A 17,115-nucleotide genomic window follows, 5' to 3' on the forward strand; every position below is an offset into this window, starting at 1 on the left:
ACAGTACTATTGAGCGATGACAGGACAGAGTTCCAAGAGAGAGTTCCAAGTTCCAGGACAGACCAAGCTACTGAGAACAAAGTTGATGATCAAAAGATTTCACAATAAATTCCTACACTTCCTTTTAAACAGCTGTTGAAAGTATATTAAACTGTAATTACTCTGTTAATGGGGCCAATATGATGCAACAATGGCTACTCAACTCCTATTCGAAACTTTTAACTTTGACCAAATCATTTGGAAGCCAAGCAAACCTCAACATTTGTATCGTCCACCAAACCCTTATTTCTTTACAAAAAAAGCAAACAAACCATCTTATTCAAATTATGCTCGATGTGCTATGCAGAATGGAGAGATTGCTCGGCTGCAAAGCCAGTGTTGTCTAACCCTGTTCCGGGCTACAACACGAAACTTCCTGACAATGCTCTGGCAGAATATAACAGCACTTCATAGGTCAGCTAAAAGAACACAAACACGAGCCTTGTAATAGACCTGTCTCTACCTCATTCTCCTGCGCGCCGTCAGTGTAGTTTTTTTTTCTCCCTTCCTCCTTTCACCGTACCCGTAACGACGCCGCGGCTGCCCCTGAATGTGTACAGGGTGTCGGATTGTGATTCCAGCAACAGAATAATGGCGCAAAGCAAACAAACATGCGTGGAGCACTCCTTCCTTTCAAAAAAAAATCTGTTGTTCTATCTCACTTTTAAGTTATACACCGAACAGTTACTAAGTGGGAGGTGAGACGAGGGTAAGTAAATAAACAAACCGTCATAGCATTTTATTTTCCCCAACCTACAAACAAGGCCCGAAAAAAAACCAACCAAAAAAAAAAAAAACGATTGGCTCATAAGCTAAAGATGAATGGTCCTTCTACTTTTTGTTACTTTGTGTGCGCGCTCGTGCAATGCTGATAATAGGTCCGAGCTGAAGACTGAGTGTTTAACGAGATGCTAAATTCTTTCTACAAGAAGGAAACGCAGGTGTTCTGCTCCTTGTTTTACAGCTTCGTAGATCGAAATCGACGGTTTAACGGCATCTCCTGGGCATTCAACAACAATAAAACAATATATATTTTAAAAGGGCAATCAATATCTTTCTGCTGTCTTTTACAACATCCATTTTAACATCCACGCCATCTACGACACACAAAAGAACAAATTACACACACCCTAATCAAAGCAAACAAAAACTGTTACAACTTTCACGAGTCTGAGTTAATTGTCAGACCAGAATAGTCCAACCATTCCAGCATCTTCTCTTCCTCTGTAAGAGCACCGACCAACGACTTTTTTTTATGGCAAGCACCAAAGGACCGTAACTGCCATGTGACTGTAACGAGCGCATTATCTGCCCCTAGATAACTTTCCTTGGCTCCGTTAGACGCCAGAGCCGGCGAATGCCATATCATCGTAGGGTTTGGAAAACACAAGCAACAAATACTAGCATTTACTGGCTTGTATTTTCCCGTTTATTTGTACTTTAACAAACAAAAGCCTGACTTTCTCCACATCACCTATCTAGCCTTCCTTCATCGGTCCCTCTAAGCTAGATCGGTTCACTGACAATTTTTCTTTAATGAAGAAGCTGCTTTCAATGACTGATAATCGAAATGCTCGGCATTCAGATGAAAACGTTCGTATCCCATAGCTTCCCTCCTAAGATAGGGCTCTAAATTTATTTATTTTTTGCCAGCATCCATCCAGAGGGGAGGAGGATGATCTAAGGAAGGAGATGGGTGGGGAATCCGTTCTGAGGCGAATGATGGGATTGGTGAGAGATGAGCAGCCCGGACAGTATATTTAATAGACAAACTGAAATAAACTATTTTTTAAATTCATTCAACAAATATATTTCACCATTCCTTGGAAAGTACATTTAACTAAAAAAAAAAAAAGCAAGTCGGGATTTTTTTGTTGCTCCCATAAAAAAGGGTTTACGTACGTGTGGGACTGAAGCAGTGTGAGAGGGAGGGAAAGAGGAAAAAAAAAGAGGGTGGGCAAAAGCAGCTGGCGGTGTAAAAGATGTGTTCTCTCTCATCTCAGTTTAGCAAACTCGGGGAGAAATTACACATCGCCTCCCGGCTAAACACACTAACACGTGCATCTCGCGCGCTCGCAAGACGCGCCTCTTATGACGCACGCCAGCCTTGCCGCAGCAATATTCCAACCCTCGACCAGCGTGGGTTTACCTTCTAGAAGCTTGATGACGGCAACAGAGGCGATGACAAGGCTACGCCATCTGTCTGGTGTGCCCCGCCTCGCGAGGGTCGTTTTCGGCGCGTAAACTCGGCAGTTTACCAAATTTCACCTTCCGATGCACGCGAGAGAGAGAGAAAGGAGGAGGGGAGCGCGCGAGGGTAACTTCGTTCGTCTTGCGACTTTCCTCCCACCCCAACCGTGTTGCACGACACATACTCTCGATTCTACCCCATTAAAAAAATTGTGATCAACATCTAACCCCAACATGTACCTCGCTAACACAAAGCTTAACACACTTGATATTAAGCAGCGACCTCTTGTAACAAGCAGAAAAACACACATTCTCACTCTCTCAAAGAAAATAAACACACACGATCTCTCTTTCTCACAAAACATAACATTAAAAAAAATCTCTCTCGCACAAACACACAAACACATCCTAAACAAACAAAAAATAAAACTAAACAGACGCCTATTTATGTATAACGGAAACGAGTATGATAAAGAAAAAAGATAATCCAAAGGAAAAAATAAGAATAATCATTGTTTAAGCCCTTTCTCAGCAATAAACAACATCAACAAACATTCGCAAAGGCAAGGAAACCGCTGCGGCCGTTTGTTCGGCTATCCCGAGCATTTTCCCTTCTTCCACCCGTGTTCTTCAGGTGCGTGCGATGAGTTGCGGGCCTTGGCCGCTGATTGATGAAAGGAGCGAGGTTGGGGAAGAAGATCTGATGCTTTGTTCTCCTCTTTCGGGTCTCGTATGCAAAGTGTAAACATACCTACTTCCTACATAAAAATACCAGTCAGCCCCGTTAGTCTTATAAGATTATAACTTATTAAATCCTTATGTATGGAAAGAAAATATGAAAGATTTCTGACATAATAGGGAGTTATTTCTCTTTACGAATTTTTTTTAAGACAGAGTTGACAAAACTTAAGAGAAATCTGACATAGGACTTGCCTCTCTCTTTGTACACATGATGTGTATGTGAGTGAAAGTGAAAGAGAAAACAATGAGAAAGACAAACATTGCTTTATGGTATTGTTCTTATTATTCTGACATCACTACACCGTAATCAGCTTTTTCAAACTTCCAATAAGAAAAGAACTGTTGACAATGGAATGAAAAATAGGACAAAAAAGTGTATGGAGCACGAGCTAAATGTTGAATAATACAATTTAAATCTTAACACAGGGAAGCTGAGACATTTCATGCAAAACATATGATCTGATGTTGCACAATAGTTTCAACACAAGACATTGAATGAGTGAGAGTACAGTCTTCCCACAGCTGGAAAATAGTGCCGATACATTTATAACAAAAACAATTAAAGTGAATGTGATTGAGAATTTTCTGTGCTTTTTCCCTTCACTGTAACTTTCACACACACACATACATTTTCCTTTCCTTCTCGTGCCTAAGAAAATGGTGAAAACATTGAGTCTAGCCAACTTAATCCAAGTCAAAACATTTTTTAATCTTTATTTTTCCTACATATTTTTACTCCAGCACCACTGGGAATTTTGAGCATAGCAAAATCTTTCTATAGATTTCTACTGTCATGGTGTAAAGTGCTTTTTGATACACACATCATGTTTATCCACACAATGTTAAATGTCAAAGGCGGCCCTCTCAGTGCTTTCACATAAACGGGTTGCAGGCATTACAGGGTGTGTCCGAGCTCTCACCTCATGAAGGCTTACCCGAAAACTTATTCAAGTAATAAAATGTATCCCATTCCTGCAGCTGTTATTGTACAAGACATTAAGAAACCATTACCAGTGTTTTTGACCTGATCTTTAAAGTACGCTTCTGCCAGGCCTTGCAGGCTGAGCAGGCATCATATATCACTCAGTGCTCAGGGTTAGTGAAAATGACAAGAACATACAAGATACAAAAAAACCCACTTCATATCTTCTACATGAGCTTGGCGGTGCTTTCCTCCTAAAAAAAAAAAAAAAGAGGGGGGGAAAGCAGAAAGGAGTACAAGACTTTTAGCTGTTAAAACGCTGATGGAAATTTAACTGCACCAGATCCTTTCTTCAGAAAATGCAAAACATGTACAAAGTAATCTTCAAAGATTTGTAGTTAAACAACAACAAAAAAAAATAGTGAAGGAAAAAGGTACTCAAAACTGTTTCAAAATTCAAAACAGTCATGAACAGACTAAGTGAAGAAGTGAGATTGTTAAGTATGCCAAAAAAAGTCTGGTAGAAAGATGATAAGTAAGATATGAGTTGCAAGGAGAACTAGAGTTAAATTGAGGTTCTAAGACATGATGGTTTGCATAAGGATTCTATGTCGGTGCAAATGTGGTGTTCAATGAAATCACTGCTGCTGAAATCCTACCTTGAAATCCTTATTGTGAAAAATGTGTGAAAAAGTGCATGAAAGAGAGAAATTAACACTGTCCTCTGACCAATGGACACTGAAACTAATAGACTATGAAAGGAGTGGTAATGAACACACACACTACACTAATACAGACAATTCCCTTCCTTACCAGTACAGTTCCTTATTCCAGCATAGAAGAAAATCGCTTCCACAAGACTATCTCATGCACACACCAAGCATGTACACACATGCACACATTCTCACAGAATCCCTCACCTGTGCTGGTAAATATAAACTAGGGGAGTATAAGGGCTGAAGCTTTTAGCAAGGTATGGCCAGGACACAACAGGCACTGACCCTAATGCATGGGTGTCATTTGCCTAAGCTGAAGGGAAACATGTGGTGATGGTGTGTCAAGCTGGACCATTTTTTTCTCAGATATATGGGCGCGCGCTTACACACACAAAGAGCAAAAGATTGATGTAAGAGAAAGCAGTACCACACAAATAAACGACTTGGCAACATTTCGCTAATTCTTTCTCAGGTATTTTTGTTTTGTCAATTTTCTAATGCACGTTTTCACACCATACTAAAAAAAAGGAACTCCCTGTTACCTTCCAGAATGTCTTCATCTAAATCTGCCTGTAAGACAATAAAGATGCTGCCTTGTACCTGCGTGTCTAAGTAGACGTGGATATTTTCTATTGTGTTGCAAAAATCTGTCTTAAAGAGAAGCAAAGAAAGAATAAAAAGATGGTGTTAAAGGAAAGAAAAGGTTGCTCCTCCCAATGAACATTAGACGAGGTCAGACACACAGCTAGTGTTGATGGCACGAGATCGCACGTGAGCAGCGTTCGGCGAGAATTGACGCTATCGCTACTGCGCCACTGATGCTATCGCGGAACGCACTGACAGTGACACCAAAGCCAACACAATCTGCCTGTGCTATCTGGAAAAAAAAAGGAGAGGATAGGAGAAGAGAATAAAAGCATCAGACCAGTGTTCAGTGTTGGGCCTGTTTTATCATATGCATTGCTGGCATGAGGCTTCTTCCGTGTTTTGTTCGGGTGCAAAGGGAGGTCACCCACTGTCGGTGGCATAGTAAAAGAATGAAAGGAGCTGCCTGCTGCAGACAATGGCAGGGATTACCTTATTGCCAACCTGACACTGGCTAAGCACGCACTCTTAACATAAAAAAGCTGAATAAATGGTTCTCTTCTTTTCCCCTTTGGGAAAGAAGTAATTTAACTCCCCTTCACAAATACTGCAAATATGAAAAAGTCACTGAGAAGTAAACAGATACTGTTACAAGGGGATGCTCGAGATTTCTTTCCCTCCTTCGCTTTCGAGGAATTTATGAAATAGCCAGTAACTAATTGAATGGCACCACAGCAAAACCTATGAGAGGGGATCATTTCCTGATCATTCAAAGACTGTTTATTTATTTTGAGTGTCCATCCTTGAAGTTGTTTGCTTTTTGTTTTTGTTTTTGTTTTGTGGGGGGAGGCACAAAGTCAGTGGTCTCCTGTAGTCTCTATGGCCAGCAGCTGTTTACAAACATACCTCTTTAACTCCATCAGCCTCACTGACCTTTGATTAATTTTATTTATTTTTTTTCCAACCCCTACACGTTTGCCGAAGATATCTAGCAATGATGTAGTACCTGCAGGAGATGAAAGACATTCTACACAACAGACGTGCAAGGGAATCGAGACTCGGGCTGTGCTGTTAAAATGTAGGATAACATGATTTTTGAGTAAGATATATATGAAGGGTCATGACACAGCAGAGGCCAACATCCGGGGTACTCTCTTCCTTGTCTTTCTTATCAGTAACTTTAGACGCTTCATGAAACTAAATTTAGAACTTCTTCGTCTGCGCTGGCTGAAATTTAATTCAAAGGTACTAGTTTAGTAATACATAAATACACAAAAATAGACAGGGAATAGATTTTAAATGATTTAATACGCGAATATTTTAAATCATCTTTCGCCTTTGGTAATCCATCTTTTTCAGATATGCTTTGTGTCGTGGCAAGAGGTAATGAGACATAATACTCTTCCGGCCTGCTTATATCGTCGTCCTCTGTGTCACGTGGTACAAGATTTCTTCTTTAGATGGCGTGAAGTAATCGAGAAAACCGTTCACACGTTTCTCTCTACATCAGATAGAATTTACTCCATTTTCTAATTTGTGTGCCGACTTATAAGCTAGTCCCTTGGGGATGAGGCTTACTAATGTTGAAGGACCTCATCAGTCCAGACCAGTAATATCCCACCTTAATGAAAAGAAGAGGAATGAAAGAATCAAAATGCATGTTACTTAAACTCGTTTAACCCTCAAACCACGCTGAAGAATTTTGTTTCTCCTCCCATCTCCTGCAAAAGATCCTGATGGAATCTTCTGCGAGGGCATGGATGGATATCTGGTTTCTCCATCGAGTGTTTTTTTTTTTCTTCGCGAAGATGTGCGCCTTTTATCAGGTAAACTCAACACCTAATTACAGGAGAAAGTCACTCCGGTGCTGGAGAGCCCGAAGCAGGCGAGAAGGGCGTGTGACGTCACCGAAAGCACCGTTCACTTGATTGTTTGCCCTCGCCAATCGCGTTCAGGGCTCGTGCGCGCGTTATCAAGGGGTAGGATGGAGGGCCGCCGAAACCATCACAGTCACCCGAAGCTTACGGGCCAACTTCATCAAGGCATCCTCGCCGCTTCATTAGGAGCCCAGGTTTGTTGTAAAACTGCACGCTTCGCCATGGCAACGGTGTTCCCCTGACAACCCTGCCTGTACTCCTTCAACACTGGGTCAAAAAGCCAAACGAGTGATGACGTTGCAGGAACAAGGGGATGCAACTGGCTCCTACGGCATTTTGCAAGCAACCGAATAAAACTATTTCCAAAAGCATTTAGGAAATGACAATAAAACACAACTAGTTTTTAATGTATTTTGTTAATAACGGAATACTCGCAGGTCGTCTAGTCCATGAGATCGTTTCTTTGAAACATTACTCAAAGGGTGTATGAATGGCATTCTAGACTTGTATACAGCTTCATGAGCGACTATCAACATTTACTGCAACGAGTGTCACGTGCCGATGTTTATTACACCGTGCAGCCACGTCACAGGAAGCTGTACAGCTGTCGGACATCGGTGCCATCAAGAACTCATGTTTACATTGTGTGTGGCTCATGTCACAAAACATTGTACAGCTGTCAGACATGAACTGTCAACATCTGCTGCCGCAAGACATCGTGTGCTTATGTAGTAGATGCATTTCAGACTGGTTTAGTCAACCACCAACTCGATGACCACCTCGATCGTTGGTGCGCACGCCAAAGGGTTCCCCCATTTCTCGAGTTCTGAACCTTCTTCTGTTATCGCCTCAAGCTACCTGTGCCGGTTCATCGGTGCCAGTTCACCAGTCAGGCGTTAAAAAAAAAACAAAACTGGCTGGCAGGTAATTTTATCAAAGACACCACTAGGGCAGGGAGGGTGGGGGACACACACCTTTCCCAGGGACTGTCATAGGGTTTCGCGTACAATTGTTTATTGCTGGAAAGTATGGAGGGAATCCATCCACGATTGGGTGGGTACCTATAGGAATATATCCGGTCCAGCATTTTCTTGCAGCCTGTGTGACCCTTTAAGATTATTTCCTCTCAACGGCTATTGTGCAGTCGACACCGTGTTACTCCATTCAGCTCATACCCCTCCAATCATCTCCGCTCTATTTCCAAAAGAGGACGTAGGCAATTCTGAGGTGAGGGGAAACGAGTGCATGGATATTCCTCCCTGACCTACCACCTCAAACCCACTTTGCCCCGATATCAGGAACACCTTCCAACTTAGGATAGGGAAAGGAGAAGTATTATTTTCTGTGGCTTTTATCTAAAATATTGTCTCCAACATCGACGACCCAGGAAAAAAAATCAAAGAAAGAAACTGCAAGAAGACTCAAAACATTTTTTTAGCCCCTATACCTGAATATCCCTGTTTACTGGCTTTCAAGCACGTGGTATGCGCATCTCGATTGATAGTTTTCAAGTATTTGCTTTTATAATCGCCTATCTCCAATTTCTGAACACTGAACACCAATTTCTCTTTCCGTTTCAAGCAGCCTGTGACCTGAGTTGTGTTCGTTCTGTGTTCTGTGCCGACACCTGTACAAGCGACCTGTGATGAGACCGGGTGGGTGGGTGCGGTAGGGAGATCAGGTATACATTCTGTACTGTTAAATTTCACTTCGACAACAGGCAGGCGGGTTTCAAACTTTGGCAGTTTTACACCGTGCAGCTAGGATTTCCCTTTGTTGAGATTTTCAGTGCTCCGGAAGCTCTCTAAACAGGAGTGAGAACAGAGCGAGCGAGTCCCACCCGCTCCAGACGAACGAACCCTCGTAGAAGCACTGCAATCGTCGGCGTGCTCAGTCCGGAGAGCATGCAAACATGTAAGCAAATGAAAAAGATGGAAAACACCGATGTGTGTGTAAAATGGCCCGGAGGGTGTGGAGGTTGATGGAAGAGGGGGTGGGTGGGAAACGCGAACTGTTCGCCTCGTGCAACAAAACCTCCGGCGCCTCTCGGCAAAATGATTCTCGTAACACTAGATAAGACAAACGAGAGAGAGAGAGGGAGGTTGAATGGTGCTCCACCCGCTGCCAGTGTCTGTCCCCCCCATTGTATGTTGAATGTTTTCCTGGCGTGCTTTGGACAACGGCGGAAATGCTACTCCCCTTCCCTCCTCCCGCCGCTCTGCTCCCCCATCCCGCCAAAAAAAAAAAAAACTTCAAACAGGACGGCTCATCGTTCTTTCTCGGTCCCCTTCATCCCGGTTCCCTCCCGTAGCGTGCACCTCGTAGCCTAATTTTAACAGCCGCGTTGGGACTACTCCCCCCTACCACCTAGTCCCCTTAACGTCTACTTTTAGCAGACGGCGCTGCGCTTCCCCCCAAGCACATCCCACTAGTCGAACAGGTCAACACACTCAGGTGAGACAAATTAGTTTTGCAGCTAAAACCGTGCGAGCGAAGGAAAGAGAGAAGGGGAAGAACAGGCTAACAGCGACACTCTCTCTCTCCTCCGCGAACGTTTCGCGAAAAGTTCCTTTGTACGGATATTCCCGGGGAGACGGGGTGTGTGTGTATGTGAAAAGACCCGCCACCCCAGTTCGACCTGCTTCACCCCTCCTCCTCTCCCCCAGACAAAGGTCCGTGCACTCACCGACGCCTCATCCTCCAGCGATTACCGCCCCTTCACTGGATTACACGTCTGGCCACTGGTCACCGTGACCTACCTGTGACCCCTTGTAACTGATACCCATGGATGCCGTCTGAGATTACGAGATTTATTTTATTAACTTTACTAAAATATTCCACATTTTCCATTCTTTTGTGTTCCTTCAAAGTAATGCGATCACGAGGCTTATTTGGAAAACAGATTCAAGCTCTAGTCAACAAATATTTCCTAACAAAACATTTACGCGCCAACATAAAAATCAAACAAGCACAAACAATTATTATTTACAGAAAAAAATTTAGTTGTGTACCTGATTGGTCATCTGTAGATCAGTGGAAGGTATGCGTGAACAGGTAAACTCCATACAGCAACGAGCAAGCTTTATTCACCCAACACTCGAGAGGACTCGGTTACAAAGAAGAAAATAAAAAACATCCGAAGGTTTTCGATGTGCGAGTTTCACCGTAGCCACTCCTTTTCCCTACAGTTGGATGCTGCGGTCAGACAGACAGACACCAGTACACACCACAAAGCATGAACAGCTTCCACGCTGCATCCACGCCACCACGACGGTTGTAGTTAGCGGCTTGTCACTATGGAAACAACAGCCTGACTGCGAGCGAGAGCGTACCGTCGTCCTCTTGTGACAATTCAAGCAAACACTCAAAATCTCGCCGATTTGGTCACATGGTCAGCATGACAGCACCAACAAGCGATCCAAACTGCCGGTTGCCTGCAAACATTATCTTCTTCGCACTCCTCAACGGCGATAACGCAGTCGACGAACGATGAATCCACCACTAAAAAAAAAAAGGTGATGTTTACCTCAAGCTTATAAACCAACCGGCCGACGAGGTGTAAACAAAAAAAGGTTTGGGCATGAGGGAGTAGCGATGTCGCCACCCTGGGTGTGAAACCATAAAGTTCGCGAGGCAGCACCTCGGGTACTCGGGTAGTCAATGAAGTTGTCACTCATGCGACTCTCACAACCCTGTCGGTGCAGTGGAGGAGGTTGGGGGGAATCCAGATGACGGCGACACGCTTTGTAGGCCACGAACAGGAAACAACTCAGGTAGGTTAGCTTCTCTCTTCTCTCTCCCCTACGAAGCTTGTTAGCGGTAAGGTAGTAGTCCCACAAACTGCCTGTTTCGCTCCGTTGACTGGGTTCTCGGGTCCTTTCCCTCGATCCAAGAAAGGGACGGAGTTGAGAGGAGAACAAGGTGCAAAACAGCCGAGTGAGGTCGAGGAGGCAAAACGAGAATGGAGTCTGACCTGAAGAAGAGGAAGAGGACCACAGTACACGCTAAACCACATCAGCACAAAGACGAGAGTCGTCCGTCGAGTCCAGCAGTAACCAGGGTCGCTAACCCTTAGACACCATCTTCCCCTCGTCAGCGTGTGTGTATGGGCGCGCGCGCGCCCCTTTCACAAAGTCCTGGCGTATCCGGTGAAGAAGGTCCCGAGGCTCGCAGCAAACAAGGGGCCTTGCGAAGAGAGCCCACGCCTTGGTGTTTGCCGGTGTGTGTGTGTGAATGTAAGTCAGGCAAGGCAGCCTCCAAGTTGAAGATCTCAGGTTCCGTGGGCGCAACACGGTGTGTCTAGTACTCGGCAGCGCGAACACAGATATCCTCGCCCCTGTGTTGCTGTCACTACACTTTTCTCATCCTCCCGGGGCCGATGGGCGTCTGATAATCCTGCCCTCGCCGCTTGCCTTCCTCATACGAAGGAGGGATGAAGGCACGCGGTGCCCACCAATGGCAGCCCACCTAAGCCCATTCATCACGGGCTGGGCGCGCGCTGGAAGGAGGGGTCTAGCCGCCAACAGCTACTCCTCTTACTCCTTTTTTCTCCTTTTCCAAGACGGCGCGTTAGAGAGAGAGAAAGGGCTGTTCGAAAGCCCTCCCTCTGCACGCCGAAGTCAATCTATGAAGATGGACACGAAGAATGTTTAGTGGCAAAAAAAAAAAAATCATCGACAACCACCCCATCCTCCCTCAGACATACAAACACTGCGACCCCCTTCCCAACCCAGCGCTTCCTCTCCAATGGTCGCGCATCGTTGAAGGAGAAGGAAGGGGATTGAGAAGGTGGGGTGAAGAAGCGCGTTTGGTGAAGTTTGGCGCAGATATCTTCTGACAGTAAAGGTTTCCTAAGCAGACGCCGCAATTCCTCGAGTTGCTGTAGCGCTGTTATATGTACCCGTCGTCTCGCTGACGCCTCTCGTAACCAAGGCACCCCCCACCCCAACCTTCCCACCCGCAGCCGTCTACACCTTCAATTTCTCGAGTGTTCAGTTGTGCGAGTCTGAAGTAGAAAAAGGCGCCGCGGCTTGAACAGCGTCGTCAACATCGCCGCTACTACCACAACAACAACAGCGATAACAACCAAGTTCTGAGGGCGGGAAAGCGGCGAAGACGATAGTATGGTCTTGTCGTATCTCTACATCCACTTCAACCAGCCGCCACGGATGACAATGACAACAACAAACCGATTGTGGCGTTTTAGTCTAACTGCTTGAAACATAGCAAACCTACCTCTAACGGTCTAACCCCTTTCATCGGTTCTTTACTTCAGTGTCGAACGTTCGCGAGCATCGACTAACCCCTCGCACACACAGGCACGCGCCTTCGTTTCTCGTTTTTCAGATTGTAAAACTTGTGATACCGTGAGAGTGTGATGTCACGCGCAGGAAGTCGACCTGTCGCGCTGGTCGACCAAGAGGTTTCTTAACCGGACAGTGTCAAGCATTTAGCTGATTAATGATTGGGGAGCTAATAAAGATGGGGGGGGGGGAAGAAAAAATGTCGCAATGATAACTACTACTTTCAACAAAACTTCTACGGAAGCAGTTTCTTAAGTGGCGCAGACTCACAAGGAAAAAAAGGGGATCGGAGGCAAGTGGGGATTGGCAATATCGAAGGAAAAAAGCAATAAAGGCATTACTATGGCACAGCAAATGCTTCTGTAAAAAAAAAAAAAAAAAGGTTTTACATTAACAGAAAGTACAAAGATTCGAACACAGGACGCCAGATCACGTGGCTCGGTTGGTGAAAAGAACCGCTGTGCCGCGCTGAGAGGTGGAGGAGGGAATGGAAGAGGAAAAGAAGAAGAGAAAGTATGCGAAACATAATGTGATGTTTCCATTTTAGTGACAAGTCATTCTTAAACAAGAAAGACTATACTACAAGGACTTATTAATAACAACACCAGAGCCAAATATCACGGTCACGGTGCAAGACAACAACAACAGTAATAGGTAACAATGTTATGAAAAGGTTACAGTATGCGATATGAAGATAAAAAAAATGTAATGAGAAAAGTAACTGTGCAACATGAAGGTGTTCAACAGGGTGGACCAATGCTCATGGTTATGAATTGTCATCCCCAGCTAAAAACTGCAAGCACTATGATGGCAGACAATGTTGTTACATTTATAAATATTCTTTTCGCGGTCCTGTTTAAGCAGGCTACACCATGTTGAATACAATTATTTTAAAAAGATGACAGACATTAAAATTTTTTTCCCGAAATAAGATTTATTCGAAATATGCGTCAGGGTCCAGACCCTCTGTCATGTGTGTTCATGTCCAATCATTGAATTCACCGACCTGTCCAACCATTTATACACAAAACACTTCATAGCGAAAGAAGACATAACCAATATCTATTGTAACCGGTAACCCGTTCTCGTTACAATCGCCACAATCCTCGTCATGGCCGGCCATCAATAAACAACAGTCTCGTCAACCATCCTCCTGTTACTGAGACAGAAAATTTCGGGATGCATCTTGATCACTCCCTTCTACTAACCACACCGACAATTACACTCCGTCCTCCCACCACCAACCAACCCTGACAAACAAGGCAGACACCTACACCAAAACCTACGACTTCACATACCCGTAATGCACCCGAGTGGAGGTGGCGACCAGTTAAACATCGCATGTGTCAGCTGGTGAGGGAGAGGTGGGCCAAAATAAAAAAAAAAAAACTTCTCTCGTCGTCTCAAGAACATTCCTGCAAAATATCCCTCGGGAGATGAAGTACCTTCATCCTCTGCGATCATCATTAACTCCCATAACTACTTACTAAATCAGCAGTCCCAGCAGCCGCAGAACTCCAGACCGACAAGCACAAACTGCCTCATTTTCTCCCTCCCTTCCTCCATCTCTCTCTCTTCCCTCCCTTTTTTTCCACCGCTGATGTCGCTCGCTCACTCCGCTTCTGCTAAATTTCAAAAGTTCCAAAACCAAGGAACTATCAGTCAGCAGTTTGGCTCCAGAGTTTAGAGCGCTATCAAGAAATCCTTCTTCCAGTTCACATCTTCTAACACGCATGAAAGCTCGTTTCGCGAGTGGCGGGGGTTGCTGGGGTGGGGTGAGGGTCGGGGAGCGGGTGGAGAACGCGCAGGCCATAAATTCCCAATGAATAACAAATACACGAAAAAGGAACAACAATCCAGACTTTTATTTACTGCCCTTTATCGCCACAGCCAATATTTTACCAACATATTTATCTTCAAAAGCCCACTGACGAGGACCGTAACCGAGGGTTCTTGGCTGTATCTTTCAACGCCGTAACAACTGCTCCGGATGATGTTTCAAAAGGGTTTTATTTGCTAATCTTGAGGTTATGAAAGTTTCATAAAATGTTTCGTTAACAGGCTGCGGGTCCTGTGTTGCCTCACAACTCCTTGCAGCTGCATTGCAACAGAAGGGAGGGATTCTTCTCCAGACGAAGACCTTGTACCGAGGGTTTCTTGCTAAATCAATCACGTGATCCAGGTCCAGCATTGGCATAAAAAGTCCGGTTTCCTTGGAGCATGCACTGTACTACTATTGATGAAAGTCTAGGCACAGATTAATTTTTTTCGACTCTGCTTGTTTTTTTATGCATTTCTTTAGAAACTGATTTACTCTGAGGGTAAGAAAAGCAGCGAAAAAAAGTGAAAGCTCAAACTTTTTTGCAAGAACTGGACAAAAGGAGCGTAAAAAATGTTGTTGCAGCAACAGACATTGATTCCCCCCAAACAATGGACACAGAGCCTTAAAAGTGTAAACATTATTCCTTAAGAAAGATATACGATAATAAATACTCCAAAGCTGTCACACAATAAGTACTTTTTTTCTATGAATTAATTCTTGTAAATACACCAAAATGTTCAGTAATGTTTTGCCAACGGCCTTCGGTTAAACAACACCGTGATGTGATATATAAACAACAAATAAATAATAGCCTTAGCATTTGACAACAAATGATTGTTGTTTAAAACCAGTTATTTATGAAAAGCCCTTATAATCATAATTAATGTATGCTGAGCTAATAAGCAATTCAAAATGTCAGCAGAAATATCTCCCCTGAACATGGATAAAATACAGCTGGCATCCCAGACATGTCAGTAACTTTTTTATTTTAAATTTCAGTGTTTTTAAGCGTCAAACTGACAACAGGTGACCGGTCATCTGCAATATCCCAATCAAGTATGCTTTTCTTTCTATGAACAAGTATAATATAGGTAGGTAAACAAACAAACAAACACACACTTCTTTGTCGCTTCCAGTTGTGCTGATTACTATTGAATGGCATGGAAGGGAAGAATACGTGTCTTTACTTTTACTAAACCGTAGTCTGGGTCAGACTAGTATAACTTTTTATTTGAATTAGTCTAGTGTAAGTCTCCGACTATGTTATAACCTTTACTTTGGGTAAATAAAGTAAAGCATAGTTTGAGTTAATCTAGTGTAAACCTTTGTACTGATTCGAATAAGTAGTAGTATCTTGGAGAACTCTAATTTAAACCAGAGTTTTGGGTTAAACTTTGGTTTGAGTAAGTCTAGAATAAACTGTCACTTTAGAGTGTAGTATTCAATTTATTTTTTAATCAGTCTGATTCCAAATTTTGCTAAGAAGAAATCAAAATAAATGGAATGAAAGAAAATATAACGACAAAGGAATAACTGATAAAAGAAGAAAACAACAAACCAATAGAACAGCAGAACAGAAATTTAAAAAAAAAAAGAAGTAAAAAAAGGGCACGACGAACGATAGAATGAAAGAAAAAGGACAGTGAACAAATTACAGAACAAAAGGACAAAGAAGGGGGGGAAAAAAAAAAGGAAAATTTCCACAAACAGCAGGACAGAAACATTCCCTCCTCCTGGTCGGAACATGGTCTGCATCTTCTTTCTCCTCCCGACGCCGGTGAACTCGGCATCTCACAGCATCGCACAGCAGACTGGATCTTTCCCCCTGCCTTGTCAAAATAAAACTACCAAACCCGCTCACTGTTGAAAAACATATGGAGGGATGAGCCCTTACTGGCGGCGGCAGCTGCCGGCACTGGCAAGAAACACATCCTGTTGGGCTCAACACACGGCGCATGCGCCGACCTCGCTTCCGTCGCCTCCTCTTCCATCTTCTTCCGCCATCTTCCTTTTTTTTATTTTTCCCTTCTCTGCACATTCCTTCTATCCAAACGACTAATTAATGACTTAATTAGTTAATTAAAATTCTTTGCCATTCATTTTTTTTCCGCCCGTTTTTTCCTAAGAACGATAATTTTCCTCTTCCAAACATTATGGGTGTAGTCACTTACATGATGCAAATACCTAAAATCTGAGTAATTAAACACCACCTTAACTGTCGGAGCAATTAGCAGAGATAGCACAGTTAGAGGTTAAGCCCTAGGTGTCCTACTAAAACATAAATAGAAAACAGCAAGATTGAAAGGGTGCATGGGTTGATGTTAGTTATAACCGAAAATGACATCACAGATATGTTGCTTTTTTTTTAAAAAACCGTGCACAGATGGCAGGAACGATTTTTGAAAGATAGCATCTCGAAAAAACAAAAAAGCTGAAGACATCAGATTAAGGATTTGTTATCTTGTAACACGGGAAGTGGATATCAGAGTGGTTAGAGACCGTGTTGATACCCGTGTAGCGCAGCTCACTTCCCTACACCCCTACTTCCACCCCACTCTACCCAGCTGTCCGGAATGGGTACCTGACTCCAATGGGTACCTGACTCCAAAGAATGGGGAATGTGAGGCAGCGAGGGACAGGAGATGGCACAGCCCTCACGTAAAGCTGTCCCCGGGTGGATCTCTAACACTTCATTCCCTAACGACATGACAAAGTTCATGGGACGACCTTCGCCTTTACCTATCTTGCAATAAACGAAACTCTGGAAAAGTTCGAGCATACTTCCAGATATCATCATCATTATTATTATTTCCAATAACTAAAATGCTAGAGAACAGACTTATACGAATATTTCAACAGAACGAAAGAATAGGTAGTAAGAGAGACCTCAAGGGGAAAAAAAAGTAAAGCTCCAACGGGG

At 43.6% G+C, this 17,115-nt stretch overlaps 1 protein-coding gene across 3 annotated transcripts in view; it reads right to left on the reverse strand.

Annotated features, from left to right (window-relative positions):
- Positions 1–17,115, reverse strand: part of LOC112567687 (cell adhesion molecule-related/down-regulated by oncogenes-like) — a 206,065-nt gene that overhangs the window by 41,086 nt on the left and 147,864 nt on the right. The window contains exon 1 of one of the 3 annotated variants that reach the window (XM_025244430.1): positions 10,082–11,678. The exons of the other annotated variants lie outside the window; for them this stretch is intronic. The gene's annotated coding sequence lies outside the window, so the exon portion shown is untranslated. Of the gene's footprint in view, positions 1–10,081; positions 11,679–17,115 lie in introns of those variants that run through there. 3 annotated transcript variants of the gene reach the window in all.

The sequence above is a fragment of the Pomacea canaliculata genome, linkage group LG7 (genome assembly GCF_003073045.1).
Source record: "Pomacea canaliculata isolate SZHN2017 linkage group LG7, ASM307304v1, whole genome shotgun sequence".
Lineage (NCBI taxonomy): Eukaryota > Metazoa > Mollusca > Gastropoda > Architaenioglossa > Ampullariidae > Pomacea > Pomacea canaliculata.